Source organism: Anser brachyrhynchus (assembly GCF_964034855.1).
Source record: "Anser brachyrhynchus genome assembly, chromosome: Z".
Lineage (NCBI taxonomy): Eukaryota > Metazoa > Chordata > Aves > Anseriformes > Anatidae > Anser > Anser brachyrhynchus.
This window is the reverse complement of record NC_137697.1, coordinates 66,301,559-66,327,977: the sequence shown is the minus strand read 5'-3', so window position 1 is coordinate 66,327,977 and position 26,419 is coordinate 66,301,559. Positions and strand designations below refer to the sequence as shown.

The following is a 26,419-nucleotide window of genomic DNA, read 5'->3' as shown; positions in this document are numbered from 1 at the left end:
TGTAACATAACACAAAGTCTTTGAAGTTGTACCAGCACCCCTTTGAAAATCAGTGTCACCCACACTTTTCTAACCAGTCCTATTGTTCAAAGCATAACAATCTATACGGAAAATAATGTGTTTGGGCTTCTCATTACAACAGGAATTTTTCTACTGTTTCTAGAAGCTGACAGAGAGTTGGTAAAAATGGACACCCTTTTTCAGTATTTACAAATGGCTTCCATCCTCAGAAGGTGACTAGAAGGAAACGCTGCTACTTTTCTTTTTACAATCACCACCCACATCTCATAGCAGGGTATCACTCACAGTAAAGACTGATTCACCCTTTTTTCTCTGTATACTAAAGAAATACAATACATTAAAATGCACAGCCTTGGATTTCAGCTTGTTAAATAAATGCTGAAGAGTAGAATATTCACTCCCCCATCTTAGGTGCTGGGAAGGCTGCTGATTTTATTTTTCAAAAGGGCCAATTTTCCACCTTGAATATACAGCTCACAGTGGCACTTCTGTCAAGAGGGGGTAATTCTTCAGCTCAGCACTCCGTTTAAAAGCATGAATTTGGAGCAGCTTTTGCATAGCTTCTGGTTTGATTCTTTGTAATACATAATAAAAAAGCTTTTGAAAACCTTTTTTCACCATGTGTAAAAGAGCTAGTTTCAATGGCAGAAAGATTCAGAGGAATGTTCTTTCCTACAGACAACTAACACAACTTCAAAGATAAAATTCAGAGGTGAATAAAGTCTCGAAGGAAAGAGAAAATATTAAGCCTAGACCAAAGCTGAGGAAGGTATTCAGGGATTTAGTTTTCTTGGTAGAAGCAGCACTGTCTCTCAGGGTAACAAAATTAATTATCAAAACAAGCTAGTTTCCCTGAGGTATTTTCAAACTTTTGAAAACAAAATTTTCGAAATACTTCATATGACTACCTTTCAAATATAAATCAAATATCATATTATAGAATACTGTAATATAAAATGCTATGAAGAAGTATGTGTAAAACCTGGTATAAGAATGTCTCACTTTAAAAACTGTACAGCAATAAGGATCATGAACCATAGCCATGTACCTCTGAAAGATCACTTTTAGTCTCCCATCTAATAAAATTGTCAAGAAACACAAAATTACCAATAAGCACAGAAGACACAAAATATATCTTGATAGAAAAATGTGTTCATATTCAGATTTAAATCTTCAGGCTCAACTTATTTGTTTGTCCACTCAGATCAATGGAAATATAGGAACAATAACACAGAAACTCACAAAAACAATAGATCATGGCATCATCTTCCTTCTTCCTGAAAATGTACTTGCTAATCAATCCAAAGCAAACTCACTGTATTTATTTCAAGGTGTACGACTACAATTCATTGCTAAACGTGTAGATGAAACAATAAACAAGGGTATTTTATTCAACAACTAGAGTTATACAACTAGTATATTCAACAACTAGTATTATAAGGTCATTTTAGGCACTGGAAACTGTAGAACAATACACTATTGTAGTCAGTTAAAATGGAACATTTACCTTGCAAAATCCACAATCCATGGATACAGGCAGAAAAGACAAAGAGTTTACAGCCAAGTTTTCCACCTCTGCTGCTCGCTTACTAGAAAACAAGAAGAAGAAAATACATTTAGACTTGTCCATTGTACCAAGGTTTTTTAAATGGCAATATTCTTAGGGAATTTTCTTGAGATGGTTTAGGATCATATGCAGCTCCTATCCACAAAGGAACAGAACGTATGTCAGCACCGTAAATGTGTCTCCTGAAGTAAATAGCAGAGGCATGTGAAAGCTCCCAATAATACCAAATAATACTGTGTACTCACTGGCACTCATAGGGAGCAGGCAACTGCATTAACTGCCATAGCTTAGAAAGCAGTTTACTAAGGGATCTGAAGGTGAAACTGACACAAGTATTAAACCAAGAATGGACACAGTGGGGAAAAAAAATAAAAAAAGTCTTTTCAACATCAGGATAAACTTTCTCTGCTGGTGATGGAAATTGGCACCTCTACAGCCTTTTCCATACATGTCTCCAACTCCATAGACAAAGAAAGGAGCATTTCTGAGCTTTGGTATCCTCTTGCCGTATTGAACTGAAATTGGAACATTACATTCATGTTTATGGAACATATGATAAAAACTGTCTTCAACAGCAAAGGTAAGGGAGTTAAGAAAAGTTCTTGTATGTTTGCCAGGACCAGAATAAGTCCTGACAGAGCAAAAGAACTATAGATTAGACAATAATACAAACTACACTGATAACAAAGACTATGAAGGACTCTGCTATTTCTGAAAATTATTCTGAAATAAATGCCATGGGCTCTTCTGATCAACATGACCCCCTATGACTTTCAGAAAGCAAGCCAAACGAACAAAATGCTTTGGATCCTGCTATGCAGAAATTACCTTTATGAGACCTTTTGAATTGCCTGAAAAAGACTCTACACCTCTTCATAAGACACATTATGATCTGGGAAAGATTGTTTTGAGAAGTGAAATAATGAGATATAAAAAGAAAGAAACAAATACACTTAAAATTTTAAAATATACTTAAGATATTATATAAAAATTAAACTGTAATTATAGGAAAGGCCAGGTATTTTAAGTAAATACATATTTCACGATGAAACATAATGTTGTACCTAATTCTTACTCAACTAATTTTCTGAGGTACACAAACAGGTGAGTTAATTCAATCATTGTATACTATATGGTTGATCATGGATAAGATAACAGGTCAAAAAAATGATTTGTTGAGGGAATCTGTAACATAAGGAAGTTATGCAATTTGCAGAAGAAGACTTGGAAGGCAGCAAAGAGCTGCCAGCGCTGCAAGTAGTCTAGAACTCTACCTCTTTGGTTTACGTGGAAGTGTTTGGTAGCAGGGGGACCGTAGGGATGGCCTCTGTGAGCAGAGCCCAGCAGCTGCCCCATGTCAGGGCAGAGCCAGCTCCAGCTGCTCCAAAAGGGACCCACGGCTAGACAGAGCTGAGCCATGAGTGATGCTGGGTGGGCCTCTGGGAGAGCAGAGTTAAGGAAGGGAAAGAAGTGCTGGGCAACAGCAGCTGGGAGAGAGGGGTGAGAGCCAGCCCTGCAGCCCCCAAGGTCAGTGCAGCAGGAGGGCAGGAGGTGCTCCAGGCACACAGCAGCAGTTCCCCTGAGGCCTGTGGAGAGGGCCCTGGAGGAGCAGGGCGAAAAAGTGTTAAGAAGGAGTGACAGACTTGAAGTGTTTGGAATTGAGAGCACCACCATTCCTCATCAACCTGCACTGCTAAGGGTTGGGGCAGGAAGAAGAGGAGATAGGAATGAAGGAGTGACGTTAAAAGCATGGGAAGCAAGGGTTGGGGGAAGGTGTTTGTAGTTTTTTTTTTTTTTTTATCATCCTACTCTATTTTTAACTGCCAGTAAATAAAAAGAATCTTCCCCAAGTCGAGTCTGTTTTGCCCACGATGGTAATTGGTAAGGGATCACCCTGTCCTTATTCCAACCCTCAAGCTTTTTTAGGTCTTATTTTCTACCAGTGTCCTGTTGAGGAGTGAGAGAGTGTCTGGGTGAGGGTCTGTCAGCCAGCCACAGTCAATTCACCTCTGTTTCTCTACATGTTCCTGCCAATTCTTGATTATGAAAGACAGACAGAGGTGTCTACTACTAATGAGTGATGCTGCCACTCAAGCCCCCATTATGAGGACAAATCAGAAAAAGCAACACTATTTCAGTGCTGTTCTGTGGTAAAGTTTACAACAGAACCACACTGCTTTGGTAAGAGCATATAGTTGGTTATTCAGTGCATGTGCTGTTATACTGATTAGGTCAACTCTTGTAGAAGGCAAAGGGTAAACAAGTTGTTCCACCATTGCAGTATCTAACATCATTATTTTTGGGCCACTTTATTTGTTTCATTTTAAGAACAGTAATCTTTTCATAGTGCTCTCCCACAGAAGCAGCAGTTCTTTCACAGCACACTGGAAGAGCAGTCTAAATATATATTTCACTATACCATTCTACACCATATTGAATTCCTGTATTTATTATGTACTATTATATTAACTAAAGAGCAAGCTTTGCTTTCACTACTGTGTAGGTTATAGTATATTCAAAGCTAACTTATCTGGTGATTTTAATGGAGAAGGGGAGGAGCTTTACTTGAACTCATGGTAATATATGTTTTTTCAGGTTTTCACTTCCTAGGGGCTATTGCAACTATTTTTGAATCTTGCCTTTTGTTAGTTTAGGTTCTTCTCAGACTAAATGCAGAATAAAAATAGAACAACAACAACAAAAACATAAAAATAAGCAAACCCCCTGTACGTCTAAAAGTTTATTTATTTATTTATTTATTTTCTGAAACAAATGGGAAGTGTTTTAAATATTGTAGGCATTTCCTTTTACCTTTGGTTGCAGACATAGCAGATTTAGAATGAAGATCAGCCTGAGTCTTTGGAAGCCAGGGAGAATTTAACTCTGAACTGTGCGTTATATTATATCAAACCTTCAAAGGACTTTTAAATATATAGATTCCCATCCTACCCAAAACAGTGGGAGAAATCTCATGCATGGGAGAAATACAGAAATCATACTCCCAAATGGTGAAAATATCTCTGTCTCAACAGTCTCAACAGTGCTTTATTTCTGAAGACAAAACCCAGGTGGCAGTAGGAGACTAAAGGACTGTCCTGACAGATTGCAACAGGCATTCAACGGGTCTGTCACAAAAGGGTCGTAGAGAAACTGTTTCTCTAGGACAAGAGAAGAGATACTCATACAGACAAGTGACTGTCTAAAATCTGAGAGACAGAGGAATTGATTTCCCTTGCAGTGGGGTGTCACCAGTGTCTCATCTTAGAGTGAGCTGCCCTTGGTCCCAAGCTGCTCTCTGAGTGGTACCAAGATGAAACTGTAGAACTGCACACTTGCTAAACAAGTGTAGAAAAGTAAAGGAAATTCAGAGTTGCTGAGTGACACACGTGGAAAAAAAAAAATCCGTCTCAGTACATAAAAAGTAGTGGACTCTTATCTCAGTACCACCCCTCAGAACTAAGACTTGGAAGACTTAGAAAGCAGGTCAGAGAGGATGTCAGCTTACAAATCAAGAAAGCAAACCAAAATGATAAGAATTTTTGTGAATAGAGGAAAAATTTGAAAAGTTTTGAGAGACAGATGAGGGGTGGTTACCACAATTTTCTATGAAACCATTAGTGGCGCAGATAGTAGTCACTATAAGAACTGGTGGGAACAATATGAAATTCAGTGGAAGAAAAGTTGAAAACAAACAAAAAAATGCACTTCATTCATGAATTGTGCAGGGAAGACACAGAACATTTTGCCCAGGTGCTGAGGTTAGTCAAATTTTAGGGAAAAATCATCTGTGGCAACCAACCATTAGTAGCTCTGGAACACTTCAAATTTAAATGTCTGTATTACAGTGGCATAAATACAATCTCAGTCTAGCTGTTGCTTGAAGGAAAAGGGCAACTGTCACAAAAATTGGATATCTGGGAGTATCACTACATCAAAACAGGAAGTCACCAAAATACACAACTCAGGGACAGTCTGTAGATACCACAGAGATTTTACTTGGATTTTTTGAGCCACACACCAGACATATGTGAAATGAATGAAGATAGTTTTGGCCTAAAAGCACAAAATAAACACAAGCATTAAAAAAGTAAGTTATATATTCTATATAACCTAAGATATGGCAAACATTGAAGGCCACAGAGCTAAAATGTGGAGATGCAACACAACCAAAAAAGCTTACTGCTTTAACTGTCAAATAATAATTATTTCAGATTTTGAGAAGGTTTCAAAATTCTATTAATAATGCTGAAGATCCTCCAGTTCTGTATCTTGACACTATAGTTAATTGGTTTTATGTATAATGTATGGCAGGGTTTCAGGCATAAAATAATGAATTGTTTTGGCAATACATTTTTGTAAGGCTAGTAGTCATGTTTTCCTTAATATAAAATCACTGAATTTTTTTCAAAGATTTCCAAAAAGACGTTATGCAGGATTCATTGAGGAGAGCAGTTGTTTGTTTCGTAAGTCTGTCTTAGTTCAAAACATACTCTTAAAATGCATGTTTCTTGTCAGGCATTAAAGAATTGAACAAATAAAAAATCCCATATAAGCCTAGTGAAGTAATTTTTTTTATTTTATTTTTTTTTTTAGCAGATGCATTAGGTTGTTTGGAATATATATTTAGTTCAGAAACATTTTTTTTAAAACATAGATGAACTAGCTAACATAAAAGTAAACCTTATTGGATGCAAATACTTTCTCCAAATGTATATCTCAAAGACTTGGTATTAAAGAAATACAGTTAAGAAAATCTTCTGCACACTGAGGTCTGTAAATACAAATGTTCACAGTCAACTCTAAGAATATATTGCAAAAAAACACTTTACTGCCCTTAGCAGAGTTGCTAAGTTGTGCCAGATCACTGCAATCAAAAGGCTGAGGTACTTAATGAATTCATTACCTCAGTCTTTAGTAGTAAAACCAGTTGTTCTTTGGAGGGCAAAAATGAAGCTCTCATAATCCAAGAGGAAATGTTTAGCGACCTGCTACACGACTTAGATGTACAGAAGTCTACAGAGACAGATTGATTCCACCCAACGGTAATGAAGGAGCTGGTGGAAGCAGTCACCAAGCCACCTTCCATCATTTATCATCAGTCCTGGCTATCAGGGGAGGTCTCAGTTGATTGGAGGCTATCAGATGTGACACCTATCTACCAGTAAGGTCAGAAGGAGGACCTGGAGAACTACAGGCCTGTCAGTCTGACTTTGGTGGTGGGGAAGGTTAAGAAGCAGGTCATCTTGAGTGTCATTGTGTAACACATACAGGGTAACCAGGTGATCAGGCCCAGTCAGCAGGAGTTTATCAAAGGCAGGTCCTGCTTGATGAGCCTGATCTCCTTCTATGACAAGGAGATGTGCTTAGTGGATGTGGGAAAGGCAGTGGGTGTTGTCTACTGAGACTTTAGTAAAGCTTCAGCATTCTGGAGAAACTGGCTGCTTGTGGCTTTGGATGGGCATACGCTTCACTGGGTAAAAAACTGGCTGGGGGGCTGAGCCCAAAGAATTATGGTGAATGGAGTTAAATCCAGGTGGAGTCTGGTCACAAGTGGTGTCCCCGAAAGTTCAGTACTGCGGCCAGTTCTCTTTAATATCTTTATCAATGATCTGTACGAGGGGATCAAGTGCACCCTCAGTAAGTTTGCAGATGACAGCAAATAAGTGTTGATCTGGTCGAGGGTAGAAGGACTCTGCAGAGGGATCTGGACAGGCAGGACTCATGGGCTGAGGCCAAGTGTATGAAGCTCAACAAGTCAAAGTGCTGGATCCTGCACCTGGGGCACAACAACACTATGCAACACTACGGGCTGGGGGAAGAGTGGCTGGAAAGTTGCCCAGTGGAAAGGGACTTGGGGGTATTGCTTGACAGCTGGCTGAATATGAGCCAGCAGTGTGCTCAGGTGGCCAAGAAGGCCAACAGCATCCTGGCTTGTTTCAGAAATAGCATGGCCAACAGGACAAGGGAAGTGATTGTCCCACTGTACTCGGCTCTGGTGAGGCCACACCTTGAATACAGCGTTCAGTTTTGGGCCCCTCAGTACAAGAAACACATCAAAGTGCTGGATTGTGTCCAAAGAAGGGCAATGAAACTGGTAAATGGTCTGTGAGGAGTGGTTGTGGGAGCTAGGGTTGTTTAGCCTAGAGAAAAGGAGGCTCAAGGGAGACCTTATTGCACTCTACAACTACTTTGAAGGAGGTTGTAGTGGAGTGGCGTTTCGTCTCTTCTCCCAAGCAACAAGCAATAGTACAAGAGGAAATGGCCTTAAGCTGCACCACGGGAGGTTCATCAGGTTGGATATTAGGAAAAAATTTTTCACTGAAAGGGTTGTGAGGCATTGGAAAAGGTTGCCCAAGGAAGTAGTTGAGTCACCATCCTTGGAGGTATTCAAAAGATGCATCAATATGGAGCTTAGCGACATGGTTTAGTGGTAGACTTGGCAGTGCTAGGTTAGTGGTTGGACTTGATGATCTTAGACATCTTTTTCAGTCTAAATGATTCTATAATTCTTCTCCTGACTGCATTCCGTTCTCCTTATCTAAGGGAGTTTCACAGTAACACAGTGAAAGTGTAGCTTTGTAAGAGGAGGCATCACACTCAAACGTCCACTGCTTCCTATTCAGTTATGGGACACACTGGGCTCTGTGTACATGTAATTGCATTTTAGCATTTCAGACTCTGCACAGGAAAATTCTGGAAAATAAATGAAACAAAACAAAACAAAACAAGGACAGATATTAAAGTGGGTGCAACTGGAACTAGTGAGTTTACATTGCTGAAAAAAAAAATAAAAAATTAAACTTCCTCTGGGGAAAAATCTTCCTAATTCTAAGGATAGTTTGTCTGTACTGACTATGGCAGCTGTGGGACCTCCAGTACTACTGTCATTATTAAACTCAGATAAACATATCAGAAATGACATGTATATATCTAGATCACTACTGCAGGAGAAGGATGGGTCATATGATCTTGGTGACCTATCAGACCTATCTTCCATGATTGTGTTTATAATGTCTAGCATTTTAACAACAGCAACTGGATATAGGCTTGGTATATACATCTCTCATTAGTTTATTTCAATTACCACAAGTGACCAAAATTCAGCTGTGGCAGTATTTTCAGGTTTATAACCACAAGGATGCTCAAACTATTTGTTCAAGTTTCCCTTTTTAAATGTCCTCAAAAGTTATACGTTCTTCACTTCCTATAATTTCTTTTTAATCAGGAAGCCATTATGTATAAGTTTTGGAAACTAATAAGTTTCAGATTTCTGAAGCCAAAGTACATATTATCTCATTGGCTTTGCAGAAAACCCATGGACATTCATTGATGCTTTTGTTGAAAGTCAGATACTGAGGCATTCTGCAAAAAGAGAATTAAATTCTATCTTTCTCTTCATTTTTCATCATCATATAACCTTCAGTTAAAATGAATGCTAAGTTTAATGTTTAAGAACTACTACAGACAAAAGTGATGTGTAGAGGCATATGTCTTTGTAAAAATGATATAAATTCCCATCAAAGCCCTTACTTCTTATCACTCTCAAAAATTTGCTCATTTTTCAATAAAAGTCACAATAATTGTCACTATGCAATAGTATCAATATGCCACAAAGTGCAAAATAAGAATAACAAGGAAACAAGAGCAAAAGCGGTAAGAGAGAAAATACTGGAATCCAGGATAAATGTAGAAGTGACAGCCAATGAAATCATCATCATCTGTCTCTCTTCTTTTCAGTGTTCGTTCTACACTAACCAGTTATTTACCCACCAGTTATTTATCCACCAACAGAATTCCTCCATAAAGACTACACAATTGTTGGATTCATTCTTCTACATACTGCTCAAATGCTGCCAAAGTTTACAGCCCTCTACCAAAATCAAATGACATATATCCTGAAAACCAGACAGCAGTGGTGTTTATGCCTCGAAAACATATATATATTCTCTGTAGGTATTTATTTCTTCTGTGTCATTCCGAACTGAAAGTAAGAAATATCCATGTATGCCTCCTATTCAAAGATCTCAGCCATCCCATCCCATCCCATCCCATCCCATCCCATCCCATCCCATCCCATCCCATCCCATCCCATCCCATCCCATCCCATCCCATCCCATCCCATCCCATCCCATCCCGTGTCCTTGCATGGTGGGTGAAATACTGTTTGGTGTGTTACATATGAGCAGGTTATAGCTATTAAGAATTGCCTAATGATCAACAAATATTCTGAGTATTTCTTGCAAAGAGCAACATCAATTCTGGTAATCTGTGACAACACCACATGGCTCCACATGGCTCCACAGCACCACAGGTTTTCTTACAATTATGAAATATCCGATGGTCAAGCAGTTTTCTGGAAAACACTCTTGATTTAACTTTGTTTAAAATTTTGAAGGCTTGTATGAGTGAGTGATTATAATAGCTGAAACTATTAGGTCAACTATCTCTATTTATGAGATATTTTCATCATTTATATCAGGGAGACAGTCTTTTATGAACCAAACACTTGACAAAACTGTATTAAATGCCAATTCAACACTACCATTCAAAAATAATAATAATAATTAAAAAAAAAAAAAAGAAAAAGTTAGGGGCACAGTTTAAACATGTCACACTGAACTGGACAAACTAAATATGAACATCTAAAATTCCCAATATCCACTTGTAACATTTGACATTCAGTCATTGCTATTAATTGTAGGCTTCATTAGTCTTGGCAGACAGATTTATTTTGCTGCATGATAATTAGTACAACGAAATCACCCATTGACAGAAAAAAATAGGAGTTAACACTAAGATTGTATAATATAATATTAAACTGCTGCAACACTCCATTTTATAATCTCTTCTCCTCAGGTCAGCAAATACAATTTGTCATGAGAAAAAGTGAAGGAATAAGACCTTTATTCAGGAATGTTTCCCATTTCAGTTAGATAGGTGCAGAGGCAAGAAGAGATGAGAAGTTACAAGAACAGGAATTAAGAAAGCATTTATCTGTCTGAGCATAAGCCTCTTGTATTCTTCAGTACTCTTGTATTTCTTATAGTTGCATATTGGCTTTGTTCTTCAGGTGTCTTCCACCTCTGTAGTTTGCCTGTCTCTATTATCTGCAATAGCAACATTGTTTTCCATGACATAATGCTAATTTCTTGTGTAAAAATGAATATTTACTTTAGGGCTATTCAAAACTAGGCATAACTTACTTTCAGATCTTAATGACAAATTCATGACAAAAACAAACAGTATGTGTAATTTCAGCAACGCCTAAAAGTAGGCCTTGTGCCCAATTACAATAGTCAATGCAAGTCAGGGCAAATCCTTCAGTCAAGCTGCTGTTTGTTAGCCTGCATGGGTAAGCATATTTAATCTTTTATTTGTTATTCAGAGTGGACCTGCATCTCCTCTAGGTCAGAGAAAAGTATGAAATACATGTAATAATTCCATGGATGCTATTTACTTTAGCCAGGGGTACACAAACTGAGCAATTTGAGAGCCGCTGGTATGGCTTAACGATATCACAAAGTGCTGCTAAAATCCATGGGAATTACCAATGACAGAAGAACTAATCAAGGGCTTACTTTGCTTACCACTTCTCTGGCATACTATGAAACAAAGAAATTTGAGTTACCTTTGAGATTTCCTCTTTTGTCTTCCACACTCAGGATTTCTCCTTATCCATAGTCATACATGCAAGTGCCTGAATTTAAAAAGTTACACTTATAAAATAAGGCATCATGCATACGTAAGATGCACTTCATTTTATAGCTGTAATCTACCTGTAATGTAATTGATATCTTTTAGCAATATAAAACAGAATATAGAACTGTCACTATAACTAAATCAACTTTATATGAATGTTCTTATACTAAAGCAAAATGTTATTTGACCTTGCACTTTTAAGATGATGGATGATTCAAGTGCAGAACTGATTCATTTTAGCAGGCTGTGTTTATAAAACACATGACATTTGTCTTCAGATTGGGGAACTGAGCTCTTGCCCCTGAGGTTTGAAGTAATCTTAGTAGAATAGTAGTCTGGAAGAGAGTACCAATACATTTATGCTTTCCTTACCCTTTGGCAACATTAGTTTCAGGGTAAGAGCTCTAGCAGCAAATATTTTGTTTCACAGTCAAGAGCTTGGTGCAGCTAGTCAAGCAAATCAAAACACTCTAAACTCCAGACGCTTCATTTCATGAATTCACCCCAAAGCAAACAGATTACCATCTGGGCATATGAAACAGAAAGATAAAATATACACTTAAACTAGTCTGTGTTTGTGAATATAGTGTGTATAGTTTGAGTTTAGTATATCAGTATAGGAATAACATTATTTTAAGAGCTAACATACTTTGAATTACAAGTGTTTTCTGCCTGAATGGTATTTGAGATATTACTCAGATTGTGAGCTGAGATTTTGGATAAAATATAATATGCTTTAATTCAGATGATAAATACTCCCAGAATATCAAAAACTTTTACCAAATGTCATTGATAACATCTGGACTAGTGATTTATTTTTCCAATTATTGTTCTTCAATTCAGATATTCAGGGAATATATAGAGGCTATTTAAAGCATATTACTTCTGAGAATGAACTGTATCTGCCACCCAAAATTGAACTCATATTCCTGGGAGGCTTTTACAAAACCTTCCTCTCATCTATGTACAGGTTAAAAGCTCACGCTACAAATATGTACAAAGCAGATCATAAACTGTTCCTGCACAACTTTTACTTATATGCACTTCATTCTTTATAAACAGCTGAAGTTTTTTCACATGGTTTTGAATAAATACCTATTATGAAATTTTGAACCCACAGAAGATCATAGAGAAGAACTTCCACCGATTCTAGCTGGGCTCATACTTCACCTTTTGAGTCCTTTGCCACAGAAAAGTATTTCTTTGCAGACTAAAGCATGTGGAATAATGTAGGCTGATTTTTTCACAACATTTTGCACTATGGAAGTACTTAATGTCTGTACCACAGGGCAAATGCAGCAGCAAAACATTATCTGAGGACTTAGCTGAATTTGGGGGACAAGATAGCCACTTTTTTCCTGCACTCAAAAACTACCTGCAAAAGCAATCTCTGTGGAGGTGTTTCTCCACAGTCTTGCCAGAAAAAGGAATCATGGGAATCATGGTGCCGTGAGGAGAAAGACTTCAAACAGAGTCACTTTGGAGTTCATGGACTTACTACTGATGGTAAACAGGGCTTGAGCTGATTCCTCTGGTTCCCCCTCTGGAACCAGTGCTCCAGGCACAGTATTAGGAGAGGCTTCTTCCGTCTAGGAAATGCAGACCCCATTCCTATCCCTACTCCATTTACAATAACACAGCTCCTGCAAATTCCCTGATGGTTATGGTGCAAACATACATTACTGCAAGAGACTGTCACAGGTTTATTTTGTTCATCTGAACAGTGACTTCAGATCATATCCATTACCTTTAATATAAACCAGCATGAATCACTGTGAGCCTGAAAATGTGATCTTAGCATGGGTTTATTTCTTTTGGTTATTTATAAGCCCAGCATATATCCTAACTAACTATACTGGAAAATTAGGTACAAAGTGCTTTATATGGTATTTAGCCCTGTAGACGTATGAAACAAGTATTAATAGGAATTTGCATTCATTCCATTGTGCAAATTGTCATAGATCTTTCAGTGGATTTTTTTCAGTGGTGCTGGTATTATTAGGGAACACAAGGCAAGATGTACCATGCATTAAAGGCAAGTGCTGTTATCAAAGCTACTGTCATATGTCTAAGGCAATATTTAACTAAGAAGACTCTGGATTGAAGAAAGAGATACACACTGCAAAAGACAAAAACAAAACAAGACAAAACAAAACAAAACAAAAAAACCACCACAACAACAAAATAGGAAGAAAAACAATACTGTTAATAATGGAAAAATTGCTATGATCGTTTGATGAAAACAATACAGTGAGCTTTTCTGTGGGTATGAATTTTCTCCAAATGTTAACAACCAGTTAATAAACAGTCCAAGAGATCTCTTAGGAGGTCATATAATCTTGATATCTGATTGGGGTTGGGAAGAATGGCTTAAACTTTTCTCATGCTTTATTTAGGCATATACTCTAGCTCTGATTCCTGGGGATGCTTAAATATGCACACAAGTCTAATTCTACTGAACTCAGGTACTCAGGATGCTGAAGTTTCTATTCAATGCTAATCTGAGAACTCTTATCCAGTCTTTTTTAATACTAATATGAGAACGTTAGAGATTATCTGCTTGAGAAATTTTTCATCTGGTTTTCAGCAAGTCCTCAACAATTATAGTCTCCTTTGAAGTTACAAATGAAATAGATTCATGGAACAAATCTGGAAAAGCCTACAGTTTTCAAGCCCAGAGGAAACGCAATTAGTACACCAAATCTACAAGTTTTCTCCTTGACCTTGGAAAGAATGTATTAAAGGCTCTGAAGTTTAGCTCACAATCTGAGACAGATCTGCAGAGTTTTAATGACACTGACTGGTACAGGAGAAGGTTTGCATGTTATAGATCTTGTCATACTGTGAAAATTATATTCTCATATGCCTCTAACGATCATTTGAGAGCTGGTTGTTGTCATATATAGTCTGAAGTTTGCAACTCCATAGTTAAACTATCTGCTTTCTTCCAGCTTTTAATGAAAAACGGCAAAGCAGAAGATCAGCATGACATATTGAAAAGGGATTTGGAAGCAGATGAAAGTTCTACCCAAATGTGTCAGCAACTAGAAGAAACTGAATGAACTTTGCAGTAGTTGAAGGTTATTTTTCATTATCTCAGCTGAAGAAAATTCTCATACATGGCTTCTCAAATTTTTTTTTTTGTTTAATTTTTGTTGTTGTTGTTAAATATATGTTCCAAAGACTCTATCAGGAAATTTGATGAGTCTTTTGTTGTTTCACTATATGCAATCCAAACAAAAAGATGTAACTCTTGCCAAATTAGTATGTTTTCTTTCAGGTCATCAGTATCACCTAACAGTTGTGAATTAAATAATATATTTTTTTTTCTTTTCCTTAAACATTGCACTGGGTTCTTAGTGTTCTATTGATCCTGTCTGGCATACTTTTAAATGTGAAAAACATTTGACAATGGGAAAAACATCCTCCATCAGCTGCTCAGAGCTATTTAATTCCTCCAGTGAAAACAATTTACACGGAGGCAAGTCCTATTCCAAAGAGCAGCCTTTTTACTTCTGGAACACAACATAATCAGAACTGGACCTGCTTCCCCTATCCAGCACTGCACTTGTAGTGGGAAATACAAACTACCATCTAAATAAGTCCAAAAAAATCACTTTCATTTCTATTCAGTGAATGAAAATGTTCCAATTCCAGATGAAATGACTGAAAATAAATCTTTAATAATCTTTAATAATCTATAAATATTATGTAAAATATTGAATCTATAAAAACAAAACAAAACAAAACAAAAACTCACACATATTAGCAACCAAGAAGCTATTGCTTGGAATACTACATTCATTCTTTTTACTAGAATCTCGTACTCAACAAAACATTTCTATCTCCTTAAAAATTTGATTTAGTGAAAAGAGGAGAAAATTCTCAATGATATAAATAAAGATGACTTGTCAGTAAATGCATAGAGAACACATTTGATCTTTTCTCCCTTTTCTCCTCTGAGGCAGGCAATATTGTCTCCTCTCTGAGGAGACAATATTTTCCAAAAGACTTTTGTGAAGTTTGACACTGATTTTTTATTATTAATATTATTTTAGAGATATAACAAAACCAACAATTTTTCTTAAGAAGAGGGAAAAAATAAGGTGGAAAGATCCGCATTTATTGAGAGCTAAAAGTTAATAAGGTTTCGGGAGAATTTAAGTCAGTAACTGTGAAACTCAGACTTGACAACCAGGATATGTAACCTCTGAAATGCTTGTCTTCTGCCTATCTGTGCTCCACAGCTTCAAACCGTTTCCCTTCTCTCTATCAGAAAGGATTTAGTATAGCAACTTTAGATGTAGGAGAAAAGACAGGATCCCTCTTCCCCTCGCCTAGAAATAGGCACAGAATTACTTCAATTGCAGAAGAATAACAGCAGCTATAGGATTTAGAATTGCTGAAGGAAGATATCTATATACCACAATTATTTTTTGACTATGTTTATTGGCAAAGGTATGTGTTCAGATGAAAGTGTAAATTATTTCTTATACAATCTGGTATGTTGAGTCACAAGTGTAAAATGCTCAAAATATGCCTCCAAATGCATCACAGATTTTAAAGGAAATAACAAACTGTAAGTGAGTAGAATTACAGAAAGAAACTAGTCTGACACACTGAATAAACTTTAGTATGTACCAAAAAATAAGTTTTAATCACTTGGTATCATTGAGAAATTACATGGCAGTCCATAAATACCAACGCTAACAGTCTGAATTTAGCACTTCACGATCATCTTGGGGAGTAGTTACAGACTACTGGGTAGCCCTAAATTAAGAACTCTTCCCCTTAGGTGATACTGCTTCCTTGATCTGTACACACCACATTCTTTATGCTGTTTAACTTTGCTAAGGTTGTTTTCAAACTATGTGAACACTTGCTTCCATTGAATTGAACCCTCAGCAGGGTGAAGTCTAGTCTGAAATAACAGCATGAACAGCTAGGCTCAGAATGAGGCATTTTAATGGAAGATACAGTGGATGGTATTCCAAGTTAATGCTAGCTTTGAATTTAGCCATTTGATTTCTTTTGTATAAAAGGAAGTAAGTAAACCAGGTGATATTTTAGAGAAACCATGCTACAGAAAAATAACCACGGGGAGAATGGGTATGTGTAAACAAGGTCTTCATTTTCAAAGAGCTTGAATATTATGGCTGTATAAGAACAGGTTGAAAAAAGGAAAAAACAAACAAACAAAAAACAAACAAACAAACAAAACATTGTTTAAAGAAGAGTTTGGTGGCTGCTGCCAGGATATAGAAAAGTAGTGATTCCCTTAAAATATATTAAGTACTTTAGTTAAATTGCTGTAACAAAACATGCAGCTGTAAGAGATTACTTATTATGTCTATTTACATGGCCAAGAAATTTTGCAAAGCTAACACATTTTTTGCCTCTTTTGCTTGCAAAGATGCATTGAAGCTTCTTGGATACTTGTAAAGTTCTGGAAGGAACAGGGTTGGTATTCTCCACACGTCATATCTGGATCCTGAGGGACAAACTTTGAGCCCATGCAAAGACGATAAAAGATTGATCCCTTTCAATATCCATGATCAATTTGACTCGGAAACAAAAATGTAAGTAAAACACTGTTAACTGGTATTCTTATATACAAATAAATAAGTAGTTTCTAGCGTATTCCTATACAACCAATATTTTTGATTGCTTTACCTCCAAAAAACTCTGGGTAAAGGACACTTTGTTATAATGCAGTTATGTTTCTGAAACTAAAGATCACTGCATAACTAAGAAGAGTATTATAGTAAGAACACTGTTTTATTAATATAATTTGTGCACAAATGTCACTTCTTGTAGAGTGTGAAAATGCAGGATGAAACATGTATGAGCAGCACCATGACAAAAACAGGAAACAATAATCCGTCACAGAGTAGAAGGCAAACCATATGCTTAATGTTTGTATAAGTAAAAATAAGTGGTTTTATGTTGCTGCTGTTTTTTTGTTGTTACTCTTTTTATCTTTTTATTTTTTTTATCTCTGTATCTAAGAAGCTAATATTACTGTGAGTGTAAATCAGATGTCTAAGTGTTTAAAACACAATGAACAATTTTTCAAAATATCATTATATGTTGTCTTCCCTATGACAAATAAATGTGATTTTATCAAATTCAAATGATTTGGGTAAACCATAGGCATCCCCTTTGTGGTATATTTTTACTTGATAGCAAAGGCTACAAAATGAATTAGTCTTCCCTGCATTGCCTAGGAGAACCAGAAATGAAGTGAAATTCATTGACTGACACTGTTAAGAGTATCTTTCTATTACTAATAAACTGTAACAAGCAATGCTTTTGCTGTTCTGTTGCTGATTCCTATCAACTGTAAAAAATGACTAACTTTCCAGTCAAGGTTATACTTTTCAGAGACACAATGTAACTAGACATTTCAGTAGCTTATTTAGGAATATATGAATGACTCAGATTTTTAGGCACATAAAAATACGAAAGCCCATTTAAGCATATTCATTTAACATTGAAAAAAGTATAAAATACAATAAAGCAGAGACTTACTGACTTTTGCCAAATCTTAATTATAGAGTTCTATTATTTTCTGTAATTAATTTACAGTTGAATAGTGTCTCTAACAGGACATGAAAATCAGAACTACAATGCTGTGCAGAATTCCAATCATGCTTGAAAGCCCACAATATGCCAAAATAAAGAAACTCTGTTGAAAATGTTTTAATATGAAAAAAAAAAAAAAAGGTTAAATTCTGACCGCTTGCAAAAAGAACTCAGAGACTCTACTTCCTCTTTTTTTTAAAAAAAAAAACAAGTTGCTTTGGCATCTGAACAATTAAAATATCATCCACAAAATTTGTATCTATCACAAATGACTATGTACTTAACTGATTTTGGATCAGAACTGCAATATTTATTGGAGTGAACAAAATAGATGTTTTTAACAAATGCTGTAGTTAACTTACATAGAGAATATACCTGTCTTTGGGTATTCTAAAATGTATGAAAAATATAAGATGTTTCTTTGTGTATAAAGAATGGTGAGACTCACAAATTCCTACTCACAATTCCTTTCCAGGAATTAGTGCCATTTGAATCTGCCATGGGGCTGTTTCATTGCTGAAGATTTAAGAATATAATCTAGAAATTTAAGCAGGATGTAGGCACTTAGAGAGGCCATAACAGAAAGCAACCCCCCAAGTATCCTTCCCAGCTTCTCTATCTGCCTCAAGGAGAGAGAAACTCAAACAAGGATGGGAACTCTCCTTACATCCAACAGAACAAAGGAAGAAGAATAAAGATGACCAGTGGAAGTCCTTTTGTGCAATAATGTTTGAGAAGAATCTCTGCTAAAAAGAGCTTCATAGCAATTAAAAAGTGTGAGAAACGTGAAACTTCATACACAGAAGTGAGTCGACTAGCTATGTTGTACCCGAGCCTGGGGTGAGCATTAGCAATAAGCCAACATCTCCCAGCATTAGGGTCCAAACCCTGGAATGGAAGGAAATGAACACATCTTAAGGTTTTCTGCCAAGTGTAAAATCAGAAAACCTACTTGATGGTCTGATATAAGTTCAGAGACCATGTCTTATTTTTAGCATCATATATATTATTACAAAAGCATGATGAAAAAAAAATCTGTTAGTAGAGCTGTAACAATAAACTACAGTGGCTCTGAAAGAGAGGCACGATGTGAAGTGCAGTAGACTGAACAGCACAGTAAAAAGTGTGGAAGAACAAGGCAAACACCCTGTCGATTAGCTGTGGTACTGGAGAAATTCAAAACATGGTTAAACGGAGCAGTGAGGAAAAAGGTTGTCAGTGAAAGGAGTAGGCAACAGGCAGCACTCATACTGCCAGGTAAGCTGCACCTAAATCAGGTCTTAATGTCCACCCAGATTTAATCATCTCAGACTGTGAATAATTACTGTAGGATGGGGAGGAAATGAGCTGGACTAGCACTAACCTCTCTACAGGATAACATCATGAAATTGCTATTCGTATAGTTACTCTTGCAGATTCAGTTCTTGCAGCCCTGTGTATCTACCTGCAGTATTTCAGTGTTTTGTTTTTTTTTTCTCCCTCATTGAAATATCACAGGATCAAAGGCACCACTTGAGGTCTCCAGTCTAACACCTTGCCCAGGGCAGGCTCAGCTGTGGGGTTGGACCATGTTGCTCAGGGCTTTATCCTGTCAGGGCTTGAAAGCCTCCAAGGTCTCTAGCTCTCTTCAGCCACCTCCCTTGCTGTATCTTAGATTAATTCAGCTATCTTCGATACAGATATACTGGTACAAAATCTGTTCAAAAAGATTTAATTTCTTTGATTCCATATATACATACCCAAATATCCTCCATTTGCAGTGCTACAAAAAATCTTCTCTAATCTCTGTTTGAATTCTCAGGAACTCTAACTAATTATACACATTCCAACTTTACAAGGTATTTTAGAAAGATTAAGGTAGTAAAATGTGAATAAAAATCAGCACTCAGGACTGATTCACAAACCTACTGAGAAGTTGTGCCTAGCAGAAGCTACCCCTAGAAGAAGGGTATCAAGTTCCTTTTAAAGATCTGGCTGCAGACTTTAATCCACCTGAAGCCATACAGACTACTTTTGATCAAGTTGGGACCTGAAATATGATTTGTGAAGCCCGGCTAGTCTGTCAAAATTCTAACATCCATAATTTATTTTAGCTGTCAAGTAATCCTGTTACATAGTTCCTAAAATAACCACAAGAAGCAAAACTTACTTTACCACTTCTCCTCTGAGGTTTATCCTGAGAACTCTTTAGAAGCTAATTTTTGGCTCTTTTAAATTAATGAAAAGGTTCACTCAAACCTTAGTATTGTAGGATTAGGGTCTTGGACTACTAACAATATTTTCATTTATTTTCTCTAACTTGCAATTCTAATTGTGCTCTATGAAGTGCAGAGACTTTGCCTTATGTGTTCTGTGAAGTGCTTTATGCATTTACCATGGACTATAAATAATGAGAATGAAAGGTGGTTATTTCAAGTAAGAAAAGGTGTTTACAATAGAAGGAAAATAGAAGGAAAATATAGTGTTCCTTTATATTCTCTGTGGAACACAAAGCAGAACCATGGTGTCTCCTCACTTTTCAAAACAGCATGAACAAAAAGGTCATAGAGAGAAATAAGGAACAATGCACAGAAGAACCACCAGCAAGGAACAGAAGAAACGAGACAAACTCCGATTTCAGTTCTCCCCTCAGAAAGAATTATCTACAAGGCAAGTAAAGGCAACTTGCTGTCAGACCTAAATATTTATTACAGCATCTGAAAAACATACCTTTTCCAACCACTGTCTCCTGCTAATCCACCAAGACTCTGGTGAACCTGGCTTGACTGAGATATAAACCACAACAAAGACTAATTATTTTGCTTCAGTCCTCATTGCATGATCATTTTGAAGGAGTATATATAATCTCAATTCACTCTGGCATGAAATGAACATGAGGAGCGTTGGAAATTTTGTCTGATGTTTGACACAGAGAATGCACATCGTGGCATTCAAGTCTGTCTGATATATTACCTGGTCAAAACATAGGTGCTGGGTTCTGGCACGAGGTAAATTAAAATAATGATTTGCCGGTTTCAAGATAAGTTCGTGCTTGCTTTCTAATGACCTCTCAGCTGAAATAGCAATGTCCTTGGTGCAGCAGGTTGTCTCCAAACACATACCAGCTAACCCACAGAGCTGACCAGCAGCTGGTCACCAGACCATGGCTACTTGCAAGGGACAGGCTCACTTTCCACTTCTCTTTTCTTTCTTTCTTGCTCTCCAGCACTCCTGGCTGTATGACCCTGTCACCAGCGTTATTCCAGCTGCAGACCCCGTTAAAAACTTTGATGAATAAACTCAGTCCAGTGGTCCAGCTGGGTTAGTTTTTGGGTGGGTCAGGACACTGTCAGGTTATGGAGGAGTCTAATGACTAGCAGGGCCATAAAAAAAAAAGCCAATAGGAAGATGCACAATGTAAGCATCTGAGCAGGTAGACTGTGAAAGGTAGGAGGAGGGTAGGGGAAGCTTGGGAAGGGGACTGCCCCTTTGTGCAGCTCCAGGTTATTAACGCGGCTTACCCCATTTCATGGAGCTGCACCAACATTCCATCACACTACATGCTTACCATGGGCATAACTTTTCATGTAAATACTCTAGAGCACATGGATATACCTAGTGCAAAAGAATAGAAAGGAAGGCATGTAAAAAGATGACTGTATAATAGTTTACAACAGCTTGTAGAAAAGAAGGACTAAATTTATTTTCAAGAACTTGGCTAGCCCATCAAACACGGTAATAAAAAATAATAGCATTAGCAGTTACAGCACTACCAGACATTACATAAATGAGTCCTCACCATTCTTCTGAGATTAAATAAATAAATAACCTCTCATTCCACAGAGACACATGGAGCAAAGTCTAAAAATATTCAATTATTCAAATTATTATTCAGTCCTTTTTAAAAATCCCCATTGTTTTTATACTATCTGCATTCACTTTCTGCAGATTTCTACTGGAACACAGGAATCATTATCAACAGGAATGACTGCCCTTTCAGCAAATACTGCAGAAGGCAAGTTCTCAATTCATAATTCACATGGGGAGCATGATTCATGGAGCTGCTGTATTCATCCAGACAAGTAACAGAAATATATCGTCCACGGGGCCATAAAAACACGTTTGAGTACAGGATACCTGAAGGAATACTTATAGCAAAGATTGTGGGAGCAATTTATTGTCTGAAATAACCTACTGCATTCATGAAGCAATCGACAATGAGCAGTACAGTATTAGAACTGGAAATAATTTTAGCTATTTTTTTCAATTGATAACAGAACTGTATTTGAACTACTTTGTACACCATACTCTGCTTACATAGTGAAAGAATCCACAACCCTGCAGGAAGCTCCAGACATTTTCATTTCTTTCTTACAACGTTGAGCCTTCATCATATTCACATAGGCAAGAAACACACCATCCTCTTATTTCATATTATGACTGGTAAACATTTTCAGGTCACGAGCAGCTTGTAAACAGATGTTGTATGTTACTGTGAGCATGCATGAACATAAGTGAAAGTTCCTGCATGTTAGTGAGACTGTGTGGAGGTTGAGCTCAAACATGTAAACTCACAAAATTGCGTTGTTTGCTGAAAAGCTATCACTTGGTAGCAGTTGTTCAGCTGCAGTTACAGAAGTTGATTTCAGCATCTTTTTGAGTATAATCTGCAGTGTCAGTGATCTAACACTAAAGGACTTCCCAGAATTCACTAAAGAAATTACAGGTAAAATCTAAAATGGAAGCCAGAAATCTTTCCTCCAAACTCTTTACTGCAACAGTAACATCAAATTCAGAAGGAAATTGAAGTTTGGGACTGTCTGTAAAACAACTCAAACTTCCACTCAAATCAGAAGAGATTTCACACTCCATTAATGCCCCCCTCCCAAAAAAAACCCTAAGGCTGCACAGTTTTTGATACAGTCATTTTGATATAGCTGTTATCTAACTATCTAGTGAGAATATCTACCTGACTGAAATGTTCAAGATTTTCTGAAATGTCTCATCTAAAACAAAAGCACGCAGAAACTGCCAATTTTGTAAGGACAGCTAGGTGACTAGATTGTTTTCTATTGACATTCTCTGACTAAGGCTGGGGATTTAGCTAACAAATAGTCTGACATCCCAAGAAATTGGAATTTTTTTCAGTGACAAAATCAACACTGGACTTCTGTAAATGTCATTTCAAAATGAAAACCCTAAAATTCATAGTTATTAAAGTCTCCAGGATTAAAGATTTAGTAATAATACTTTAGTCCCCAGCTTGGCTGCAAATTGAGCATTAATTCTGTTCATGAGGGCTTCTATATAGGGAAGCTGAATAGGGAAGCATGAAGGTATATATGGAAAAAAATGAGACCGTCATGACAACGACCACAGTTTAAGTTATAAAACCGTTATGACAATGCATATGCGCTTAAACTTATTCACACAAATTCTGTATAAGAACTTGGAAGTATAAATATTCATTTTGGAAGAAAGATAAAATAATAAATAAGTTAAATTATGAAAACAAACTACCAGACAGGAGATTACAAATACAACCAGCTACAGAACCTATCAGAAATTCACACAGCAATGATAGGTTGAGACCTTCAAGACTGTTGTCACACAAATATGACAGAATCAGAAGATTATCAGGAAATAGCTGTCAGGATTTATAAACTATAATCAGCTACTCACAATTCGATACTCACTTTGAGTTTACATCTCTAAAAGCTAGCTAATGCTGCCATACACAGTCTGTTACTCAATGTGATGGTGGCATCATGACTTCAGAAGCCATAAGCAATATTGCAGGAAGGGAACAACGTCTCCAGCAGTCTCCCAGTAAGATGGATGAAACTATATAAAACCCAAATCTGTCCTTGGTGTTAATATGGAATGTATCATTTCTGTGGAAAGATCAAACCTCAGTGACAAAAACTTTGAATCAGAAAAAATGCAGATGAGAGAGGACAACTCGGAGCCTAGTGAAGAGGTGGTAGATAGGCTGGAAAGCAAAGAGTGCAAGGCTATGAAGCAAAAGAGACCTTAGGACCAGTATCACAGGGTGGTAAGGCTCCCACTCCTGGGTATATGCACAACGACAAGTAGGGAAACAAGCAGGAAGAACTAGAGTTTGACATGCAGCCATAGACGAGCCACTGCAGTGGCTAAAGTGTGGTGGAACAGCTTATGTGACTGGGGTAAACAGAGGACAGGTAAAAACCCTTAAGTATAGATGGACAGGGAAGAGGAAGAGGGAGTGGTTCTCAGTGTGATGGAACAAGGTAGACACACAGGGCCCCTCTATGGGACACGCAACAAGTCAGGTGAGAGCTGGAGGTCAGGTTCAGAAGAAAGAGCAGTGACACAGCAGTGACACTGTGGTGGGGAGCGTGTTACCAACCACCGTGTCAGGGAGCAGGAGCTGACCAACCCCTCGGGTTCAACAACCTGAGAAAATTTCTGGGATTACTGATACTGGTTGTCCCTGGGTGTTTTTACCACCCTGTGATCTCCTGTTTGAGCAGTATGGTGGGACAAAAAAGCTGTCTAGGAGCTTGGGGATAACTGCCTGGTATAGGTGCTGGGCGGGCCAACCAGCATGATACACAACTGGATCTACTGTCCATTAACAAGTAGGAACTGTCCAGATGAAAGTCACTAGTAGCTGAGATTGCAGTGGTCATGAAATGAAGAGTGCAAGATCTCTGAGAGAGCGAGGGAGGTCAGTAGCAGAGCACTGACCTGGGGCTTCAGGTAAGCAGATTTTGTGGTACTCAGGGACAAAGTGGAATCCCAGGGGTAGAAACTCTGAAAGGTCAGGTAGCTCAGGGAGCTTGCAGAGCTTTAGGGCAAAGTCTTTGGGGTTATTGGTGGATGAAAAAGTGAATATGAGCCTGCAATGTGCCAACTACATCTCGGGCTGCATCCGAAGTGTAAGTCGAGGGGGGAGATTCTCCTCTCTACTACCCTCTCTTGAGGCCCCACCTGGAGTACTGCATTCAGCTCTGGAGATCCCAGCCAAAGAAAGACAGAGACCTGTTAGAGCAGGTCCAGAGGAGGACTACAAAGATTGTCAGGGGGCTGGAGCACCTCTCCTGTGAAGACAGGCTGAGAGAGCTGGAGTTGTTTAGCCTACAGAAGGCTCTGTGAAGACTTTTGCAGCCTTCCAATACTTAAAGGGGCTCCACAGGAAAGATAGAGAGGGATTCAATCAGGAAGTGTAATGACAGGTCAAGGGGTAATGGTTTTAAACTAAAAGAGAGTAGGTTTATATTAGACATGAGGAAAAAATTGTGTACTACGATGGCAGTGAGGCATGGGAAGAAGCTGCCAAGCTGTGGAAGTCTTGTCCCTGGGAAGTGTTTAAGGCCAAGTTGGATGGAGCTATCTGACCTAGTGGGTGGTGTCCCTACCCATGACAGGAAGGAGGTGGGAACTAAAGGATCTTTTAAAGGTCCCTTCCGACCCAAACTGTGACTGCGATTCTATGATCCTACAAGGGCTAGAGTGGGCCATCCGCATACTCAGATAAGCCAGGCTAAACAGAGAATGACTGCTGCTTCAGTCTTCATCAACAAGGCATCAGGGCTGTGCCTAAGGATTGGGTTCAGGGACAAGGAGAATAACTACCAGAGGCTGAGTAAGGGATTACTTTTGAGCTCTCCACAAACCCACGTGCTGCACCCAAATGTACTGAGAGAGTTGAATGCTGTGCTTGCAAGGCTGCTCTGATCGGAATTAAAGGAGCAACACCAGAGTGTCAAAGGCAGCTGCTCAAGACATACTGAGAAGCAGAGGGCAGTAAAAATTGCCAGCCCTAATTGTGCACAGAATTAACTCAGGTCCTCATCTGAAAGACAGTAATCAGAAGTTGAGATGCTGCTTGGTAAGTTGTTGCTTTTGACTATTACAGAAAAATGAATTTTGTGGATGTGAGAGGAAGCTAAGAAGAATTATGTTCATCTTCTCACCTTATGTTTTTCTTCTGCATCTCCACAGTTCAAGAACTTAAAATTTTTCCTTCACAAGAATTAACTAAAATTCTTTCTACATTACAGCTTATCTGTTATTAAAACAGAAGACAAAGCTGTCAGTATTGGAACATCTGTTCCTTCAAAGGCAATGAGTCAGGTCAGGAGTTATAAGCAGGCAATCTGCAATCTAAGAGGAATTTGGGAGGGAGGTCATGAATTGAATTGCACCTCTGCTTCAGTGTTGGTATGACCCCCGCAGCAGAATCACCCCACAAGACCAGACAGGAACAGCAGTAATATAGATCATAACTCCAGGCAAAATGCCAAATTGTTGCAACACTGTACACACCAATCCCTAACACAAAGCCAAAACAACATGTTTAGTACTACAGAAATGAAATTACAGAAGGATCAATGAGACCTGTTCTCAGTGTGACCTGTTGTAATTTGTCATAGAGTTTATCATTGTATTTGCCATACCTGCGTACAGTAGGTACTAGCGTATCGGCCCCAGGCTAGGCATTGTTCAGACAAATACAAAGTGGTTTTGCACTCTGATTATCCTTCTTCTCCGAAGTGAGATCTCCAAGTCTAAAAACATACA

The 26,419-nt window shown here is 37.9% G+C and overlaps 1 protein-coding gene across 26 annotated transcripts in view; it reads right to left on the bottom strand.

The window, feature by feature from the left end:
• Nucleotides 1–26,419, bottom strand: part of LINGO2 (leucine rich repeat and Ig domain containing 2) — a 537,865-nt gene that overhangs the window by 341,080 nt on the left and 170,366 nt on the right. For 16 of the 26 annotated variants that reach the window (XM_080574198.1, XM_080574185.1, XM_080574199.1 and 13 more), the window contains exons 1-2: nt 11,217–11,269; nt 1,529–1,610 (exon numbers count right to left, since the gene is read on the bottom strand). The gene's annotated coding sequence lies outside the window, so the exon portion shown is untranslated. Of the gene's footprint in view, nt 1–1,528; nt 1,611–3,364; nt 10,696–11,216; nt 11,286–26,419 lie in introns of those variants that run through there. The other 10 variants (XR_013943646.1, XR_013943647.1, XR_013943648.1 and 7 more) reach the window with 4 other exon arrangements.